General features: G+C 39.6%; 1 protein-coding gene across 13 annotated transcripts in view; it reads left to right on the top strand.

Annotated features, from left to right (window-relative positions):
* chl1b (cell adhesion molecule L1-like b) overlaps positions 1–20,280 on the top strand; it is a 900,313-nt gene that overhangs the window by 286,940 nt on the left and 593,093 nt on the right. The window contains exon 1 of one of the 13 annotated variants that reach the window (XM_087994480.1): positions 1,323–1,517. The exons of the other annotated variants lie outside the window; for them this stretch is intronic. The gene's annotated coding sequence lies outside the window, so the exon portion shown is untranslated. Of the gene's footprint in view, positions 1–1,322; positions 1,518–20,280 lie in introns of those variants that run through there. 13 annotated transcript variants of the gene reach the window in all.

The raw sequence follows: 20,280 nt of genomic DNA, 5'->3' as shown, positions 1-20,280 counted from the left end.
ACACATATGAGGAATAGTTAGTAAGTTTGCAGATGACACCAGAATTGGAGTTGTAGTGGGCAGCGAAGAAGATTACCTCAGAGTACAACAGGAACTTGATCAGTTGGGCCAGTGGGCTGAGGAGTGGCAGATGGAGTTTAACTTAAATAAATGCGAGGTGCTGCATTTTGGAATCAGAGTAGGTCTTACACACTTAATGTAAAGGTCCTGGGGAGTGTTGCAGAACAAAGCGACCTTGGAGTGCAGGTTCATAGTTGTTTGAAATTCGAGTTGCAGGTAGATAGGATAGTGAAGCAAAACATTTGGTATGCTTACCTTTTTTGGACAGAGCATTGAGTACAAGAGTTGGGGGTCATGTTGCAGTTGGTTAGGCCACTTTTGGAATATTGCGTGCAATTCTGGTTTCCTTTCTATCGGATGTTGTGAAACTTGAAAGGGTTCAGAAAGGATGTACAAGGATGTTGCCAGGGTTGGAGGATTTGATCTGTAGGGAGAGGCTGTATCGGCTGGGGCTGTTTTCCCTCAGTGTCGGAGACTGAGGGGTGATCTTATAGGAGTTTATAAAATTATGAGGGGCATGGATAGGATAAATAGATATGGACTTTGCCTGGGGTGGGAGAGTCCAGAACTAGAGGGCATTGGTTTAGGGTGAGATGGGAAAGGTATAAAATGGACCTAAGGGACAACTGTTTCATGCAGAGGGTAGTACATTTATGGAATGAGCTGCTAGAGAAGTGGTGTGGAGGCTGCTACGATTACAGCATTTAAAAGGGATCTGGATGGGTGTATGAATAGGAAGGGTTTGAGTGATATGGTCCACGTGCTGGCAAATGGGACTAAGTTAGTTTGGGATATCAGGTCAGCATTAACAAGTTGGACTGATAGGTCTGTTTCCGTGCTGTACATCTCTAAGACTCTAATTACCATTCACAGATTGAGAAAGCACCTGAGTGCTATTCATTTCGTTGACTGAAATGTTTATTCTGAATTTTAGTCACAAACAGTTAGTTTTAACTTGGACATCAACAAAATTACAAAATTTACCACAAATATGCTTTGCTAAGATTTTTGTATCTCTCTCCTTACATATTGATGACAATTGTGAGTGAAATAAATTAGAGGCTGCTGACAGGAAATAAGGTGCTGGCTTGTGCTATTGCTGAATGTGAGATGAGTCCGTGTCAAACATCACTGAAAGGCAGCAAATCAGCTGATGTGACATAACTGGCAGAGAGTGAGGTAAAACAGCTTGCTTGTGCAAGCATCTCATAAAGATCTTTGAACCAGATGGGTGGAAACCATTGCTCTGTTCAAACAAATATTCGTCTGTCAGCAAATATGCCGGACCAGACAAAGCATTTGTAGGATAAGCTCAAATCTGTGGAGATATTGGCCATTGTGATTTAGTGTGTACTGGATCGTGCTTATCTGTTCTTTAGTCATGGAGCATGTGTAGTAAAAAGCAAGTGAAGTGTATGCACGTCTTCGGGATTGAAAGGCTGTTCTCATCACATTTGGTGAGTCTAACTAAAAATATTACGAAATGTTGTCTCTGTTTTAAAATGAATACTGTGAACTAACAAGTCTTCAGGCTTGCTCACAATGATATATTGCCTCCCTGTTCAAGGCATAGTTTAAATTTTTCATATACATTGCAATATTCTATATTTAAAATAAGACTAAAACCCAAATAGATAGAAGATGTGAATGTTTTATTTGCTAAGCATTTACCTGAAAAAGGAGCATAGGCTACACCTTGTACAAGGAATCCATATTTCACAATGGAATCACAGATTTGGAAGTCAGATGTGGGAAATTGATGCATACATGCAAAAAGTACTACTTTATTAATGCTTACGATGTGCACTATATGTTTTAAATTAAAATATACATCTTTCCAGTACACAGGTGTGCAAACATACACAATACAGAGAATTACATGAATCATTGAGGAATTCTGGAAGTAAAAATTTGATTGTTCTTGGAATGTTTTGAGGAAGTGAAATTCTTCCAAGTTTAGAATTTCTTCATGAGATTTGAAGTGCTTTTTTTAGATTTGTGCACGAGTTCTGATTCTCTGGTACATCCAAGTATGGTTGACAAACTAGTAGATAAGCAGCATAGGAGTTACAGCAATTGTATCAACTTAATAACATTTCAGTTTTTCTATCTGAGGTTAAAGGAGCTTATTTTCTACAGCCTAATTATTTTTGTGTATGTGGCAAATGTCAACAAAAACCGTGGATTATTTGATGCACCATGCAGTTATTTATTAATTATTAAATGCATTTATTAAACAAATTTAGTGTTTGCTGTTTTTGAACAGTTTTGCACTTAATTGCTTTCAAGAAAGATTTGAAAAAACAGCTCCTTTATATATAGTGTATTGTTCAGTTCTGCTGATGAATAATATGCAATCTATGATTTGAGAAGTATAGTAAGCAGTCAGCAACCAGAAGGAAATCATTGCATACATGAACTGTTAATTAAATGATCCATTGTTAGAAATGGAATATTAATTTCTAATAATATATTAAGCAATGAAAAGTATATTTAAAATATTTAGAATTTTGATGTTTGATGGTCTGAGAGTGACATAAAAGGCATGTGGTTGCATGTTTTGCATTGATGCAATTATTACAATTTCCCAGTGAACTCTTGAAATATTTAGACTAACGTCTGTTCTTTCTGAACTTGCCGCACGCTTTCTCTCTCATGTTCAAACTTAACATTGTCATTAAACATTTTGGCAAGAGTGATGCATTTCTGAATTGACCCAACAGGATCTGCCTCATTCTTGATGAAGCGCTCTTGCCCAAAACATTAATTAACTTGGTCCTTGGATGCCCCTGACCTGCTGTGCTTTTTCAGAACCCCACTGTCAACACCAATATCCGTTACAAACTCACCAACACCCACTATTACCTTGACTATATGTCCTCACACCCTGTTTCCTGTAAGGACACCATCCCTTTCTCCCAGTTTCTCAGTCTCTGTCTCATCTGTTCTGATGATACAATCTTCTGCGGGGAGGCGGGGTGGGTGGTCTCAGAAATGGCCGCTATTTTCTTCAACTAAGAATTTCACTCCACTGTGGTCAACAGAGCCCTTAGCTATGTTCAACCCATCTCCCAAATGTCTGCTACCACCCCTTCCCTTTCTTCTCACAACAACGATAAGGACCCCAGTACTCACCTATTATCCCACTCGCTCCACATCCAAAGGGATTGTAAGCAGCCATTTCCAATGAGGTGCCATGGCCACATACGTTCCCCTCCCTTGCCAGCATTTCACAGGGACTGCTCTCTGTGAGACACGCTGGTCCACTCCTCCTCATTCCCACCCTTTCCTCACATCCTACAGCCCTTTCCCATGAAATCGCAGAAGGTGTAACACCTGCCCATTTACCTCCTCTCTCCTCACCATCCAAGGCCCTGAATGGTACTTCCTGATGAAGGAGTGATTGACCTGCACTTGATTCTATCTAGTTTACTGTATTGGTTCTTGACAATTTGGTCTCCTGTACGCTGGGCCGATGAAACACAGACTGGGTGACTGCTTCACAGACGATGACAACTCTGTTTGAAAATAAAAATGACTCTGAGCTTCTAATTACCTCTCACTTCAACATCCCACCATGTTCCCATGCTGGCATTTCCATCACAGGCCTGCTGCAGTGTTCTATCAAGCTGCAGCACAAGCTCAAAAATTGGCATTGCATTTTCCAAATCGGGACCCTGCAGACTCTAGGATTCAAAATTGAGTTTAAAAATATTGGAGCCTGATTCCTTGCTTTTTTAATTACACCTATACCCGGTCCTGTTGTAACATGAGTTGCTTTTAGCACTGTTATCCATTCTCACATACGCTTGGGCTGCATTCAGCACAGCTAACCAATTTTCCCTCTCTAAGCTCTAATCATAACTGTTTTTCATCTTTTCTTCTGTCCTGGCCTGCTTTCATAATATTCTTCTTTACTGACCCCTTTCATATCTCCCTCTCCCTGGGCTCTGTCTCCACTGATCTGCTCACCTACTGACACACCCACCCACTGTGGCTTTAGCATAATTACTACTTTTTTTCCTAGCTATTGCCAGTTTTATGGATCAGTCCAGACCCCCTCAAAATATTTTAAGAAGGTAGCTGAGACTTTAACTTTTTCTTCTTTTAAAGACAAATGTGAAGTGCTTTGTTCCAGATGCAATTAAACTGATCATTCTACTCGACGTTAAGTAAAGCACAATTTATTCAAATGCTATCGTTAAAATACAACAAAAGAAAGAAGAACCTCGAACAACACCTATATTAGAAAACTTAACAGAATAATAGATACAGTAACTATTACTAATTGCTCCAATTTAGTAACATCCCATGAACACACCCCTTAGAAAAAAGGCAAAGTCTCACATGCAATCCAGCAGCAAAGAGAGAAACAAAATTCAAGTGAAAACTCAGAGAGTAGCAGCCAGGAGACATTTACTGTATCTTCCAATCCTGTTGAGACTCCCAGCAGTAACTGCTGCTGAATCTCAAAGCTAAGAAAAACTGAAAACGACAAATCCTGATCAGTGGGAGCTGGTCCACACCCATTCATGCTGCTTCTATTGTTCCAACCTTTAAAAAGAAGCCCAAGGCCTCACAGCTTATTTCTCTTCTGATACCTTGTTGCCTGTCCCCCAGTCTGTCTCTTTAAAATAAACCAAGACAAAACAAATCTCTTAAAGCTGTGGAATTGTCACAACAGTTCTGATGAAGGGTCACTGGATTCAAAACGTTAACTTTTTCTTCCCACAGATGTGGCCAGATTTGCTGAGTTTCTCCGGCAGTTTCTGTTTTTGTTTCAGCACTCCAGCATCTGCAGTTCTTTGTTTTATTGAACTATAGTGATAGTTCTTTCTAACAAAGTTGGCAACCTCACTTTTTCCCAATCAGTCACATTTTTGCCACTTAATTAACCTATCTATATCCTTTTTTTCAGTTTTGTCAAATCCTGTTTGGCTACAACATAGTTACTTCCTCCAAGGCAATGCTGTTGATTATAAATATTTGAGGCTGTAGCACTAATCTATGCAGCACTCCACTGGTTAAGCTCCTGGTCAATGGTGCACCCAGCCATATTGATGGGTGATTTGATGGTGCAGTTGAATGTCAGACAGATGTGGCTTGACTTGTCCATGTTGGATATGGTTATTCATTGACATTTACATGGCATGCATGTTGCTAGCAACTTAGCAGGCCAAGCCTAACTCATACCCATGTCTTACTGTTTGTATAATTCAGTTAAAAATGGAACTCAACACTGATCATCAGTAAACATTTACACTTTTGGTATTTTGATGCATCAATGAAGCAGCTAAGGATGATTGGACAAGGATGCTGTTTTGAGGAAGTCGTGCAGTGATGTCTTGTGGCTGAGATGATTGGCGGTAAACAAAACCATCAACCATTGTGCTGTAAATTACTCCAGCCAATGGAGAGTTTTTCTGTGATATGCATTGACTTCAATGTTGCTAGAACTGCTTTGATCAAATGCTATCTTGTTATCAAGGACAGAGACTTTAATCTTCTGGAATTCAGCACTTGAGTCCATAATTGGAACAAATCTATAATAATGTCTGGAGCTGAGCAGTCCCGATAGATCACAAACTGAGTATGAGTGTGCTGTTTATTGCTGAGTAAGTGATATTACGCTGTCAATGACACCTTTCATCTTTTTGTTGACAGAGAGTAGACTGGATGTTACAAAAGTGCTGGCTATTTAACTAACTATTCATTTATAGAATCGCTCAGCTCATGGCTGAGATAGTCCATGGCATGTTGACTTAGCTGTAGTGCATAAAGATGGTCCGTGCTGTGGTTTCACCAGGTTGAACTTTTGTAGGTGCCTGAGCATTCTCCCCAACACCTCCCATTGAACAGTAGTTAGTTCTTCGCTGGATGGTCAGAGTAGAGTGAGCAATGTACTAGCCAAAAGATTACAAATTGCAACAATATTGCTGAGAATGGGCTACATTGCTGTGTATGTGGTCAGTTCGAGTTGCTGGATCTGTTCTGAATCTATCCTGATTGACACAGTGCCACACAATCTAATGGAGGTTGTCTTGTATTTGAGCAGGTGACAATGCAATCAGTGACTGCGCATGATCGCTGCTCTCAATACTGAACAGATGTGTCTGCAACCAGTAGGATGGTGAAAGGAAGATAAATTTGTTTTTCTTTTTCCCATAGGAGACTGGTTTTCAAGGTTAGAGCTCATGGAATACAGGGAGAAGTAGCCATTTGGAACCAGAACTGTCTCAAAGATAGAAGACAGAGGGTGATGGTGGAGGGTTGTTTTTCAGACTGGAGGCCTGTGAGCAGTGGAGTGTCACAAGGATCATTTCATTATTTATATAAATGATTTGGATGTGAGCATAAGAGGTACAGTTAGTAAGTTTCCAGATGACACCAAAATTGGAGTTGTAGTGGACAATGAAGAAGGATACCCCAGATTTCAGTGGGATCTTGATCAAATGGGCCAATGGGCTGAGGAGTGGTAGATGGAATTTAATTTAGATAAATGCAAGGTGCAGCATTTTGGGAAAGCAAATCATAGCAGGGCTTAAACACTTAATGGTAAGGTCCTGGAAAGGGTTGCTGAGCTATGATACCTTGGAGTGTAGGTTCATAGCTCCTTGAAAGTAGAGTCACAGCTAGATAGGTCAGAGAAAAAGGTGTTTGGTATGCTTTCCTTTATTGGTCAGAGTATTGAGTACAGGAGTTGGGAGGTCATGTTGCAACTGTACAGAACATTGGTTAGGCCAATTTTGGAATATTGCGTGCAGTTCCGGCCTCCTTCCTATCAGAACGATTTTGTGAAACTTGAAATGGTTTAGAAAAGAATTACAAGAATGTTGCCAGGGTTGGAGGATTTGAGCTATAGGGAGAGATTGAATAGGCTCGGGCTGTTTTCCCAGACCATCAGAGGCTGAGGGGTGACCTTATAGAAGTTTATGATATCATGAAGTGCATGAATAGGATAAATAGACAAGGTCTTTTCCCTGGTGTGGAGTAGTGCAGAACAAGAGAGCATAGGTTTAGGGTGCGAGGGGAAAGGTATAAAAGGGGCCTCGGGGGTAACATGCAAAGGGTGGTTCTTGCAAGGAATGAGCCACCAGAGCGAGTGGTGGAGGCTAGCGCAATTGCAACATTTAAAAGGCATCTGGGTGGGTATATGAATAGGAAGGGTTTGGAGGGATATGGGCCGGGTGCTGGCAAGTGGGACGAGATTGGGTTGGGATATCTGGTCGGCATGGACGGGTTGAATTGAAGGGTCTGTTTCTGTGCTGTACATCTCTATGACTCTACAATGTTGGTGCTCTCAGTAACTGCTGCAGATCTAGTCTGGCAGCTCTGTCTTTAAAGTTTGGCCACTTTGGTCAGCAGAACCCCTCGAGTAGATTTTGTTCCTCGTGGCATTTTGCACTTTCAAGTGGTGGTCAACAAGAAATAGTACTATCTGTCCCAAATTTCAACCAAACCTGAGACTTAACAGTAAGTCATCAATAATGGAGGCTTTCTCCATGCCCATGCCTCTACCCATTAGAATCCAGTAGCCACATGTTGTGTAAATGTTGATATCCCCCTTGAATTGATACTCTTGACAAGAAGCTTTAACAAAATTTTGAAATGTTTGAAATGACGCGCAACAGTTTCAAGAACATCATCTTCCCTGCTGTTTGCAGATTTATGAACGGCCCCCTCATATATTAGAGTTGATCTTTCTTGCACCTTCTCTGTAGCTGTAACACTATATTTTGTATTCTGTGCTATTACCCTGACGTATGTACGTATGATTTGTTTGGATAACAAGCAAAACAATACTTTTCACTGCATCTCGGTACATGTGACGATAATGAATCAAATAACAATAGAAAAAAAGTCAATCAAATATTTTGCCATTAATTTACAGCAGTGCAATTTGGCCAGAGTTTTTTTCTTAGCAAGGCCATTTGCACAGATGTTGCCATTTAATATGATTTTAGGTTATTTTGTGGTTAAAATATTTCAGTTTATTTCTTTAAGCTACAACATAAGAGTCCAGCAACAGAACATTGCTCCAGGAGAGCTATACTGCATACTATAAGGAAACAATGAAGCATTGGTTTTTGACCTTTAGAAATAAAGTTGATACCAATCAAGGGAAAGGTTAACAGTGACTTATAATTTCAAATTCCTATTCAAGATCCAACGGACCTGAATACACAATATTGTCTTTCCCAAATCAGTAGCTTTCCCTTGAGGAGTTGTAGGTTAAATATTTCAAGAATTGAAATGTCAGACAGCGTTGCTGTGGTGCCCTTCCAATGTTTGATTTGGGAGGGACAAAACCGAGTGTGTTATATGCTGGCATAAGAGTGAAGGTGGAGAAATGTCTTATTCTTTAGTTCTTGTTACTTCTCTGACAGTACATACAAAGCTCAAGGCAAAAGCAGTGGGAATGTGCAGTGTCTGTGTAAAATATCTTCAGGCAATATGATCTGAAAGGTGGAAATTATAGGTATTTGCATTGGATGTAAAAAAAATGAACATTTGGTAAAATGAATGCAAGTATAGTTTTCACATTTAACACATACTTTATTCTGATAAATGTTTGCCAGTTTCTTCTTCTTATTCTCCTATTATCTCTTTGCCATCCTCAAGGTCGTCCCTCATTATTGCAGTCACCATTCTTCGGAACCAAGTGAGATGCCCCAATGTACATCCACAGCACTGTTTGGTTATTCCACTGTAACATGTGTGGAAAGTTACATGGAGCCATCTCATTAGCAGTGTCCTTGCATTTCTCCTAATTAACTGTTCTGCGGTTGCTGTAATTCAGCTTTAAATTGAGTTTGAGTGGTTTTCCTATTTAAATTTCAGTAGTATGTTATTGTGTCATTGCTTTTTTTGCAACAAGATATTCAACACCATCCCGCAAGTTGGAGCAGTTGCAATCATGCCATAATGAAGTTGAAATTTTACGTGAAGTAATTCAGTGTAGTTCATTGTGAAGGATGTTCTGTTTCTAACCGTGTGGCTATTAACAACAAAACTTGTGTTTCGGTAGCAGTTTCAACATTGTAGAAATGCTGAGGTGATTCATGTGAGACAAATGGACTGGATGATCAAAGAATTCGGAGTGACACGACATTTAAGAACCCACATTTTGAGGAAACTTCTGAAAAATAGCATAGAGCAGAACTTAAGGGAAGAAGGTAATTGTTAGGGCTGAGATGCTGGGAGTGATGGTGCAGTGGTGGGAGTGGGTAAGGAACAGAAATTGACAAACCAAAATGCACAGGTACAACAATCTGTACTTTATTATCTTTGCTTTATCCGGATAAAAGCCGTTTATCATAATCAATTATCTCGCAGAAGTGTCAAAACTAATTTATTTGATACCAAATCAAAAGGTCAGTGGCAAAACCTTGGTCAGTGAGGTAAATTTTCAGCAGGAACTGAGTGTGAAAGTGAGGAAAAGAGGTACACAGAAGAAATATCAAATCTTATGGTGTTCCAACTGAAGGTGTGCCACCACTGTAAAGATATTAAAATTGGGGGTGCTTGAGGGGCTGGAATTAGATAAACTATTTGGAGCGTTGCTGGGTTGGATGAGTCCGCAGTGATAAAGAGGGGGAGACCATAAGGAGGTTTGAAAACAAAGCTGAGCATTTTTGAATTGAAGCATGACTAATCCAGAATCTGGCAATGGGAGCCTATTTAGGTCAGGGGAGTAGAGAAGTGATGGGTGACAACTGCGGTTTGCAAAATTTTGAATGACCTCAAGTTTAGCATGAGCAAAAATAAGAGTTAATTAGGTTGCAAAGGCAGCATAAACAGGAGTTTGCATTACTTCACACCTTCAGGATATGCTGGAGAGCCCTTTAGCCAATTAGTTAACTCGTAATTTCATCACTATTATTCAGAGTCTGCAATTCTGATCGCTAATTTTAATATAGTAAGACCTCATAAACACCATTGAGATAAACAACCAATTAATTTGTTTTGGAGCTGGTAATATTTAAGAGGTAAATCTTTGCAGTAGGAAAATTCTGCCACTCTTGGAATACTAGGATCTTTTGCATCTATCTAAGTGCCTGAATTTAATTTTTCATTCAGAAAGATAGTATCTCCAACAATGGAGAACTTCCTCATTATTGCATGATGGCTCAGTGGTTAGCACTGCTGCCTCACAGCACCAGCGTCCCAGGTTCAATTTCAGCCTTGGGCGACTGTGTGAAGTTTGCACATTCTCCCCATGTCTGCGTGGGTTTCCTTCGGGTGCTCTGGTTTCTTCCCACAGTCCAAAAATGTGCAGGTTAGGTGAATTGGACATGATAAATTGCCCATAATGTTAAGTGCATTAGTCAGAGGTAAATAGGCTTGGGTGGGTTACTCTTCAGAGGGTCAGTGTAGACTTGATGGGCCGAAGGGCCTGTTTCCACACTGTAGGGAATCTAATCTAATCTAATTGCACTGACCAGTAGGCCAAGATTATCTGTTGAAGTCTCAAATTTTATCATGAATCCATAAACTCAAGTGAAAATATCAGGTGCTACTCATGATCTCGAACTGATACATAATAGGGATCTGTAAAGTACAATGAGAATTTAAGAAGGGACTAGAAGTCAGTCAGGGGCAGTATATGTGCCTTTTTGTGGAATAGGATGTGAGTGATGGAGTATTGAAGTTTATGCAGAATGGAGCTAAGAAAGGCTGGCAAGTAGGACTTTAAAGGTATGTTGTCTGAAAATAAGCAAAGTCCATGTAAGCGTTTTAATAGCAGGAGGGGTGAACCAGGGTGCTGCTGCAGAAGGGAATTGGACAATTATGCAGATGATTGTATTATCCTCAAATTAAGTGTCATAGGAAAATACAACTTTGCACTAGCAGGTTCAGCCTGTAATGAAGTAGCATCAGAACTTGGGGTACAAAGTATTTTATGATTTCAATTTAAATAGCTGTAAATTGACTTCAATCAAAATCCTTTTAAAATAAATCACATTTTAAATTATCAAGCAAAAAATCTATAATAGGAAATTTTCAACGTGCAAGATAAATGAGCAGAAGGATTTTGCAATATGGTAGCAAAATACATGTAATAAAAATTCAGAGTAAAAGTGACAGTAATAACGAAGTGTTCCAAATTATTCCACCATATATTTAATCAGAGGGAAGAGCTGCAGTTGTTTGAATCAAAACTTCTTCTGGTAAAATTGTTTTGGCACAGCTGGAAATGGAACAGAAACCATTACTGATTGTGTAAAAGAAAATTACTGTCCAAATGATTGCTTTCCAAGCTCAATCCATACTTTTCAGATAGGTTATTTTGTTTTTATGAAATCTTCACTGACACAAAGAGCATTGTCAGTTTCACATAGCTCATTACTTTGTTCAGCAATCAGGGATTCAATGACTTTTCTTACTATTTTAATTAAAGAGAAAAGAGTCTGTATTTTTGGATAAGGCAATGAAATGTAATTAAGGAAGAAAAGCTGCAAAATCTTTCTTCGCTGCCAGGGTGCAACTGTTTCTATGACGACCAGCTGGTAGCTGGGTCTTCTGCAAATCTGACAAGTCTTGACGGTGATATTATGCATACGGTCCTATGAAACCTACTTAATAATCAATGCCTGGATAAAGTGTTTGATGTAGCTATAATACAAAAGACTTCTATGACCTTTGAATGAGTTTTGGTTGATGTAATCTGATGTTAGGGGGTGCAATGTTGCCCTTGCAGTGAAATTTGAACGACTGCAGTGATTAGTATTTCAAAAATAAGGTAGGTAACAAATGGATGCTGCTAGAGATTTAGACATTAGCCTTTATCTGTAGCGTAGATAAAATTTCACTCTGCATCTAACTGTAATATATTTAGCTTCTAACTGACCTTGAGTGCTGGGATTTAGCAGAGGTGGGGGTAATTGGGGGCAGTGTCATTTTCTGTCCATAAATCAACCCCTCCACCCCCTCTCCGTGAACCAGGAATTGGTCAGTATTTCCATTTGAGACATCAGCCTGATTGGAGAGGTGATAGGTCTACCAGGCAATGAGCAATTGCATGGAAGGTACACTAGGAACACATTGTTATTGCCAGCTGTCAGTGCTTTTATTGGAAAGAAAAGCTCGACATCTTCAAATTGGAAAGGTCAAATGGAGAACTGGATCCTGAGATTGGGTAGTATTATGACACAGGGTAAACTTCCCTGCTTAATTTCAAACCAGCAACACAGAAAAGATTTATCCCACGCACGGAAAAGATTGAGTGGTCAGGAACTATTTAAAATAAAAATTAGCAACTTTGTTTCTTAAAGTATAACAGAGAATAATTAACTAACAACTATTTACTATTCCTTACTCTAACCTATCTGTTATCTTCCCTTCTATAATATTAGTCCAATAAAACTCCCAATTAGGATTAACAAAACAACATTTCTTACCTCAAAACCAGGCAGCTTTTGGTTCTTCTATTTGGATCTTCCTGTGTCATCTTTTCTTCTTGTTGAGGATTCTGCTTCACAAGTTATTGATCAAAAAGGTACTTTTAAGAGAGCTACTTTCAGGCAGTCTTTTACCTGCTGGGACCTAGCAGTTCTCCTCCCAACTGTTCAATGTTCCCCCAGTCTTATACCCCAGAGCATCGGATTGTGTCATTGGCTTTTAAGATTGTCAGTATGCTCAATTCAAACTGGATCGGAAATTGATATTTTCTCGGGGAATAATTTAAACTGATTGGCCGAATTCAAATCTGTTTTTTGTCATTTCCAGGAAACCAGCTAATCGAGTTGTTCGACCATTGTTACCTTAATGAGAACACTTGGTGCTATGCCCGGTAGTTCTGCTGCTTTTAACTCTCTTAAAATACACCCACATCTTCATAACAGTAGTAAAGTGGGCACTAATTTTAAATAGAGCAGATTTCCATTAAAAGTTGCACATTTTTTAGAAGTCCCAAAGAATGTATTTGTTGCTAACATTACTCTGACAGGCTAGAGCTTTCGGCTTTGCATAGTTCTGAATGACCCCCTCTTAACTCAGTCTTTTTGAGACATTAGAAGACAAGCTTCCTGCTTAAAGAAATGCACCTTATGAACCAAGGAAGTAACTTCACTTACCTGCTCTTGTGCCACCTTCCCCCAAAATTCATGGACGTTTAGCAGTTAGGAGCAGAGTTGGTGCACGGTTTATTGGTACCTTGTCCTGTTGTTTGCCAGCCTCTGTGCCAACATGAATTCTCAGATAAAAATTGAACTCTGGGTGTCTCAATGAAGAAAACCTCGTGCAAACAACCTCACGTTGTTGAAAACAAAAAAAAAGATTTACACATAAATTGAGTATCAGAATCTGTGTAAGACTTCTCAGTGACCCTCACGGGCATGTTCAGCCTGTCGGATACATTTTTCTAGATTGTAGTACTTAACATGATAAAAGAAAATCACTAAGTCCATAATCTCTTAATAAAATGGAGGTTTCCATACCACTATGCAGGCTCTTCAGGATTATTTGCGGCCTTGGTTGTAATCACTAGATGGTTGTCATCTTCCAGCGAGTGACTGGAGATTCACAGTGAAACTGAAACTCACTGGTGCAAATGATCTTCAGACAGGTGGAGTTTATTGAAATACTTTGAAAATCTTGTTTGAGTGGCACATGAGAGAATCAGGAAAGAGGAACGCTTTATTGAATTTTCAATGAACTGAAAAGGCTGGAGCTTTAAGCCTCATTGAAGTACAGTAATATTGGAGTCCTATAAATCTTATATTAATTTGAAGATTGACTTGAGGTTAGAGCAGCTGGACTAATGTGATGCTGTATTTCAGGAGAGTAGACTGGGGTTAAAATACAGAAAGAAAAGAGTCAAATGGTATTAAATATTGATAGCTTATGATGTAACGGTAAATGGGTGTACTTTAAGGTAACTGTTTATTTTGCTTGCAGATAAATTTTGGCCCTGATTCAGGGCTAATGCAGTTGAGAAAGAAGGGGTTTTTGGATCTGAAACCAGGAAGTTTGAGTTTCTCAGAGTGGCTCTCCAACATAGTTCAGACAGCAGAGTGGTTGTTTCAGCATCTGAGTGATCTGTTCTACAATGTTTGGTTTGGCAGGATAGCTTTCATTGTAACTATTTGAAATTACCCTGTTTGAATATGTTTCAAAAAACATCCAGGACAGGTGAGAATTGAAACACCTTCTGGTCCGGAGGTGGGGACTCTATCACTGTGCCACAAGACCCTCCATGAAGTTACATAGGGAATAGACAACTGTTGGTGAATTTCACCTCAGATGAGGGATGAGATTGAGAAGACAGGGTCTTCTTTGTCCCTTCCTCTGTATTGAGAACAGACTGTGCAGCCGACAGAGCAAAACAACTTCCTAGCAGTCATGGTATGCCTGCTCTCATTAATGACCACATTATCAGTAGCTTACCTTTTTTGCTCAGCAGCCAACCTGTGGTGACTGAAGTGTTGTTGGTACAGCACATTTCTGCAAAACAAGGGCATATGACTGCTGCAGAATGATGTGTATTGAGCTGCATGATCCTCTTTGTGGCTGGTCAGACCTGGATATTGAGGGAGTAGAATCCCTTATTTCTGGTGTTCGGCAGAGTTGGCATTCAGTGCCCACAGACACCGCACTGCCAGATGTCTGCAATTATAGCAAACCTGCAAGCTCACTTCACATGGCAACATGACAGAATAAATTGTAGCTAGCTCTCATTGACTAGACAGAGTCAGTGAACTTCCATTGAGTAGATAATCAGTGAACTCTGAAACAAACTGCAAATATTCTCAGGTCCAGCCTGGTGTGACACTACCAGAAATGTTGACATAATTTTTGTATTTAAGTAGACTCCGAAGCGATCAGCAATTATTTTGTCATTAAATGTCATAATTGGGAATGAACACTTATTCATATTACATCAATGTGATGAAATTCACTCAAAGGCATCAAGATTAACACTTGAAGACATTAAAATAATTTCACAACCCAAAATACACAAGGAAATTATTTGCTTGAATAATATCTAAGTCCATTCTTTTTTACATAATGAAAAAGAATCCTTCATTTACACGTTCCTAAGAACCTATTAACAGTAGAAGCCATAAAACTATAGAAATCACAAAAATAATAAAACCTTAAGCCAGTCAAACCAATTAACTGCATAAAAACATAAATCCCTGTCAGCTATTCATATGCTCTGTCCGTTGTTTGCTCATTTTCTGTATCTAATTGTATTGCTCCTTGGCTGGACATCTCAGACGTACTCACTTGCTCACATTCACGTGCATGTACCCTGAAGCTCTCTCACTGTCACTTACATACAATCCCCTCCTTCTGCTCCTCTGTTGCCTTAAGGAGTTCCTTTATTGCTTTGACTTCCTCTTCTGCTACCTCAACTTCTTTTTCTCTGCTTTGGCCTCACTGTTTGCTGCCTCTGTATTTTCCCACCACCTGCGCTATTTCAACTTCCTCCTCCTTTGCCACTTCAATCACTGCTGTCTTGCTCCAGTCTCAGTCAGCACCTCCACTGCTGTCACCACTTCCTGCAGGTCAGGTTGGCCATCTCAGGGATTTAAGAAAAGGGTATTACTCAGATGCTTTGTCAGAATGACGGGGATTTCTGTCAGATAAAGTCTCTTCGCTACTCTTTGTGTTGGAGAAGTTATCTGGTACATTTGCTGCCATGATCCTCTCCCCTGGTAGGGATCCACAGAACCTGCATGATCTCTTGTAATAGAGGAAAAATACTTGGTCATCCAACAAGAAGATGCTAACATCTTAAGCAAGATGTAAAGTTGCATGTTAGATGCTAAGTTCAAGTTGTATTGCTAAGGTAGACATTGCTAGAGAAATTATGTGGTAAATCTTGTTCCCTTGAAATCCTATGCTGTTGTCCCCAAATCAATATAATGTTGTCATACTCGATTGTGCTTAAGATTTGTGGAGGGTGTGAGAGCAGTTGGTTGAGAGAGATCAGGAGTGTGAAGAGACTGGGGAAGGAGTAATATATTGGGGGAGGGTGAAAGGTTAGAGGGAATATTGAGCTGAGGGAAGCCAGAGAGAGAGAGAGACTAGCCGAGGTTTATCAGAGAGAGATTGGGAGGAGGTGTGGGTGGGAGTGAGATCTTGTTGGAGAGAGAGGAGTTGTGAGAATCTAGGAGGGTAAGATCAGACTGTTGGGGGAGGTGGGATCAGGATAGAAAGAATGAGATGAGAAAAGGAAGATCGGGCGGTATCTGGAAGAGAGATTATGGAAAATTCAGGGGCCGATTGGGTGGAAGGAGAACTTAATTGGGGTTGGGGGGAACATGGATGATTGAAGGAGATTTTCAAGAAACTCAATTGCTATAACTTTTCCTCACAGTCCAACTTCACCGCCCCTCAAACTAACACCCACTCCTCCTCATCATCATGACCCCTGGTTTCCTCTCCAAATTCTCTGAGCACCAAAAGCAATAGAATGATGCCAATCGCAAACATTTGAGTGCTGGGTAATTTCATTTGCTGGCCATAATGTCCTTTGATAGATGCTTGTAATTTCACATTATGGTGAAAAGATTACTTGTGAATAAATTGATGTCAAGTAATTTTGAGCACAAATTGATGTCAGATAATGGCTGGCAATTGCATTTGTGTTCAAAAGAAGTTTGATTATTACATTTGCATACATAAGAGCACAAATGAACACAGTGCCAAAAATGTCTACTCGGGTTATAAATTCATAGCCATTGGCAAAAAAAAAATTCTCTGAAGCTGTGGATATCATACATGGTCCATTTCAGAGAGGACATTGTTCCTGAAATGCAGATGCATCAAACATTGTTCTCATTGATATTCATAAGATAAATTGTTTCCTCTACAAAAGACTTCCTCATGAGATCTTTTCTCCCTATCCTCCTTTTCCTTCTCTTTCTCTAAGCAGCTAATCATATTCTGCATGCCCTTTGTTCATTCTCAATCTTTTGCTGCAATGCAAGGGAAATGGCTGCTAGTACACCTTGGTAGAAACCAGTTTGTGCATTACAGTCTTTCAGTAGCAGCAACAACATTCCCCATAGGCTGTAAGCAATGAAGCAAAGCAGCAAACAGTGATTTCTTCTGGCTATTGCTTTGACCTTACAATCAACAGCTAGCCTGCAAGTAATTAATGATCCTTCAAAATACAGGTTGTTCTGTTATAACATGCATTATGTCAACATGAATTCACTGTAACATGATTGACAAATTGGGGACACTGTTTCTACAGCATGAACTGTTAAAATGTGTGGTGGCTGTATACGATTACAGTGCCAACAATTTAAGCACTGTTTCTAAAGTGCGATTTTTCTCCAACATGAGGTTGCCCAAGAATGCAACCATCACGTTATTGAAGAACTGACTGTAGTGCTGTCAGATGCATGATTGTTCAGCTCAGTAAGGTGGGCAGATCATTAGCTACAGCGATGAGGACCAAAGTGCCATTGTAGACATGAAATGGGTGTTACTCACACAATGTCATCCTGGTTGTCCTGCCTGAGTTCAGTGGCCTGTCACAATCCCACACATGCATTCATACTGTCAACAATCTGGCATTTGTTATGATCCATGCTAAGGAATGTATGTATGTCACAGACCAAGCCCAGAAATTTGGGAAGTGGGTTCTTGAGGGAAGGTAGATGATGTTAATCACTTTCTTGCCCCTCAAGGGGGTCAGGTCCATTGACTAAGTATTCAGGTAAGCTGGATGGTCAGTGTCCAAGGCAGCCAAACTGTCACTCAGATCATTCCAATTGAATGTTAACTCGACCAGTGATTCTCATTGTGCTGAACAACAGCTGTCATTGGCTGAAGAGAACACTCTAGATTCTCCAGACAATCCTCATGAATTTAGCTTGTTTTGAGACTCATAAGAATTATGAAACATAGGGTAATTAAGCAAAGCAAAGTACCTCATATCTACCCCAGTGAGCCTTTCCTAACCTTTTACCTCTCTATGGTATGTGGCACAGGGCCAGGCTGAAGGAATATCCCCCAATATTCCGAACCACATTTAAATAATTCTTGGGTAGTCCTTTCATCACATTAGCTTTCCTATGAAATTAGATTGAAAAGTAATTGATTGCAGAGCCAATACAGTTTTAAAAATAGGGGGGTATACAACACCACATAGACACTAATGCAGACATGTCGATTGGAAAATATTCACCTTGAACCAGAAGACCAGGAAGGCAGATATAAAGAGGTGGATGTGATTGATGTGACAAGACATGGTGAGAATTCTCACAGCAAAAACCCTCCCAAAAACTCAATATAACTACCACTTAACCAAAAAAAGATTCAGGCTTTTTTCTCTCTTCATGGTTGCTGAGTGTGCACATCCAGCATTTTCTGTTCTCAGTTCAGGTTTCAGCATCTGCAGTCGTGATTGCATTCTGGGAAGTTTCAATTTAAATGGAGGAAATACGTCCTGCAAAGTGTAAATTTTCTGTTCACAAAATCCACTTGTATGGATAGAAATAGGTTATTGCGAGTGAATTGGTGCCCATTCCCTGCAAGATTTTTCCATTTTCACCTTGGAAGAGAAAGCTGGAGTCATGCACCAATATTCGATGCTACCCTTAGTTCAAGATATTTGTATGTAGCATTGTTGTTTGTGATCCTGATTGTGAGGTTAAAATCATTTGAATGCTGCTGTCCAGATACTATATAGAGCTAGCTTCAATGCAGCAGAGCTAATACTATGAACAACAAAGATCTGAGTAATTTCTCTGACAAAGCTATGGATGTAAAATGCATCCTGAGCTTTCAATTTGTTTTATAAATAGATATATGGAATATAAAATCCAATACATTTTGATAAACATATATAAAATAGTTTGACCCCACTATGGTTCTCATTTCTGGCACCTGAAGGATGTAAGGTGAGGGTTAGGGTAGAATGGATAAGGGGCCCAGGAATAAATGTTCGCATCAAGGGCCTGTGATTTTGCACTCTGACCTTGGCTGCAGACACCATTTTTGGAGCTTTAAAAACGTTTCAGCATCCAAAAAACAAGTGAAACGAATCCCAATATTTCACCAGTACTGTTCAGGTACCAGGTAAAAAGCACAGATGACAGCAATTATATTTATCTTGTATTTCAAGAAGGAGTTTTGAGGAAAATGTAAGGAACACATAGTCTGTAGTGTATCAATTGTGTTTTATTGGCGAGATGAGAGACGGTGGAAGATTGAACAAAATATGTAAGTGTTAAAATCTTAGTTTTGTAAGTAAGGCCTTGTGTGTCTGAAGTCTGGTGAAAGAACCTAAGTGGTCTCTGTGGTAGATAATGGAGTGTCGTAAATATTTCACATTGGTGCCCAGGGGAGACTTGCAGATTGTTTAGATACAATGAGGAAGAGTACTTCAAAAACACTTCCAACCTCTGTTTCCCTGTGTTTGATGTGTTTTTCATCTGATGTGGTATTTATGTTCTTTGGCTTTCAGAATTTTTGAAACCTCTATTTTTATCTTAATGTGTGTGAATTTGTTACATTGCATTTGGTCGGATTGGGCATCTCATAAACCTTCCAATGTCTGATTTAAAGAAAATGGAACTGATTTTGCTCTCAATGCCCCGGCAAGTGGTGGAGAGGTGCAGCATACTGGAATCACTGACCCCTGTGCTTTCCACCCACTTTCTGACACAGTTTTTGAACTAGAGGTGAGAACAAGGGCAAGATTGAGAGGTGTTAATAACAACACTTGAAAAATATTCCTTGATGAAAACCATTTCATCACACACTGGTTACTGAATCTGATTTGCTTACAGATTCATTGAATATATTTTTATAAGTGTTGGCATAAAATGGGAGAGATTGTATAGACTACCCATTAGCACCCAGCTTGCATTTCCCTGCTGTGAACTTCAGTGGAAGCGAAAAGGGGGTGTGATATATAAACAAAAGAGCAAATTTGACACCATAACTAATTTTACACAAGTTTTTCCCAAACTTCTCCTCCATTGAGCTGCAATACTTACGATTTTCCAAGAAACAGTATCAACTATGGTGCTACGTTTAATACATAAAGGAATTTTTGCTTTTGATAATTTTAACAGACATGTGAACACTGACAGTAAAATTGCAATGTGAAAGAACTAAATTTAAATTGACCTGAATGCAAAGGTCTCAGTTTTATTCTGTGTCCCCATCTCAATGAATTTCGAACATGGCATGACATTGAATTATTCTTCTGTTGCTTTTGCCTCCATGCCCATTTCATTGGACAAGTGTCTT

This window comes from Chiloscyllium plagiosum, unplaced genomic scaffold, assembly GCF_037043375.1.
Source record: "Chiloscyllium plagiosum isolate Xiang-an unplaced genomic scaffold, Cpla_swu_hap1 HiC_scaffold_14, whole genome shotgun sequence".
Lineage (NCBI taxonomy): Eukaryota > Metazoa > Chordata > Chondrichthyes > Orectolobiformes > Hemiscylliidae > Chiloscyllium > Chiloscyllium plagiosum.
Note: the sequence above shows the minus strand (reverse complement) of the source record. Positions and strands in the feature narration are given on the sequence as shown.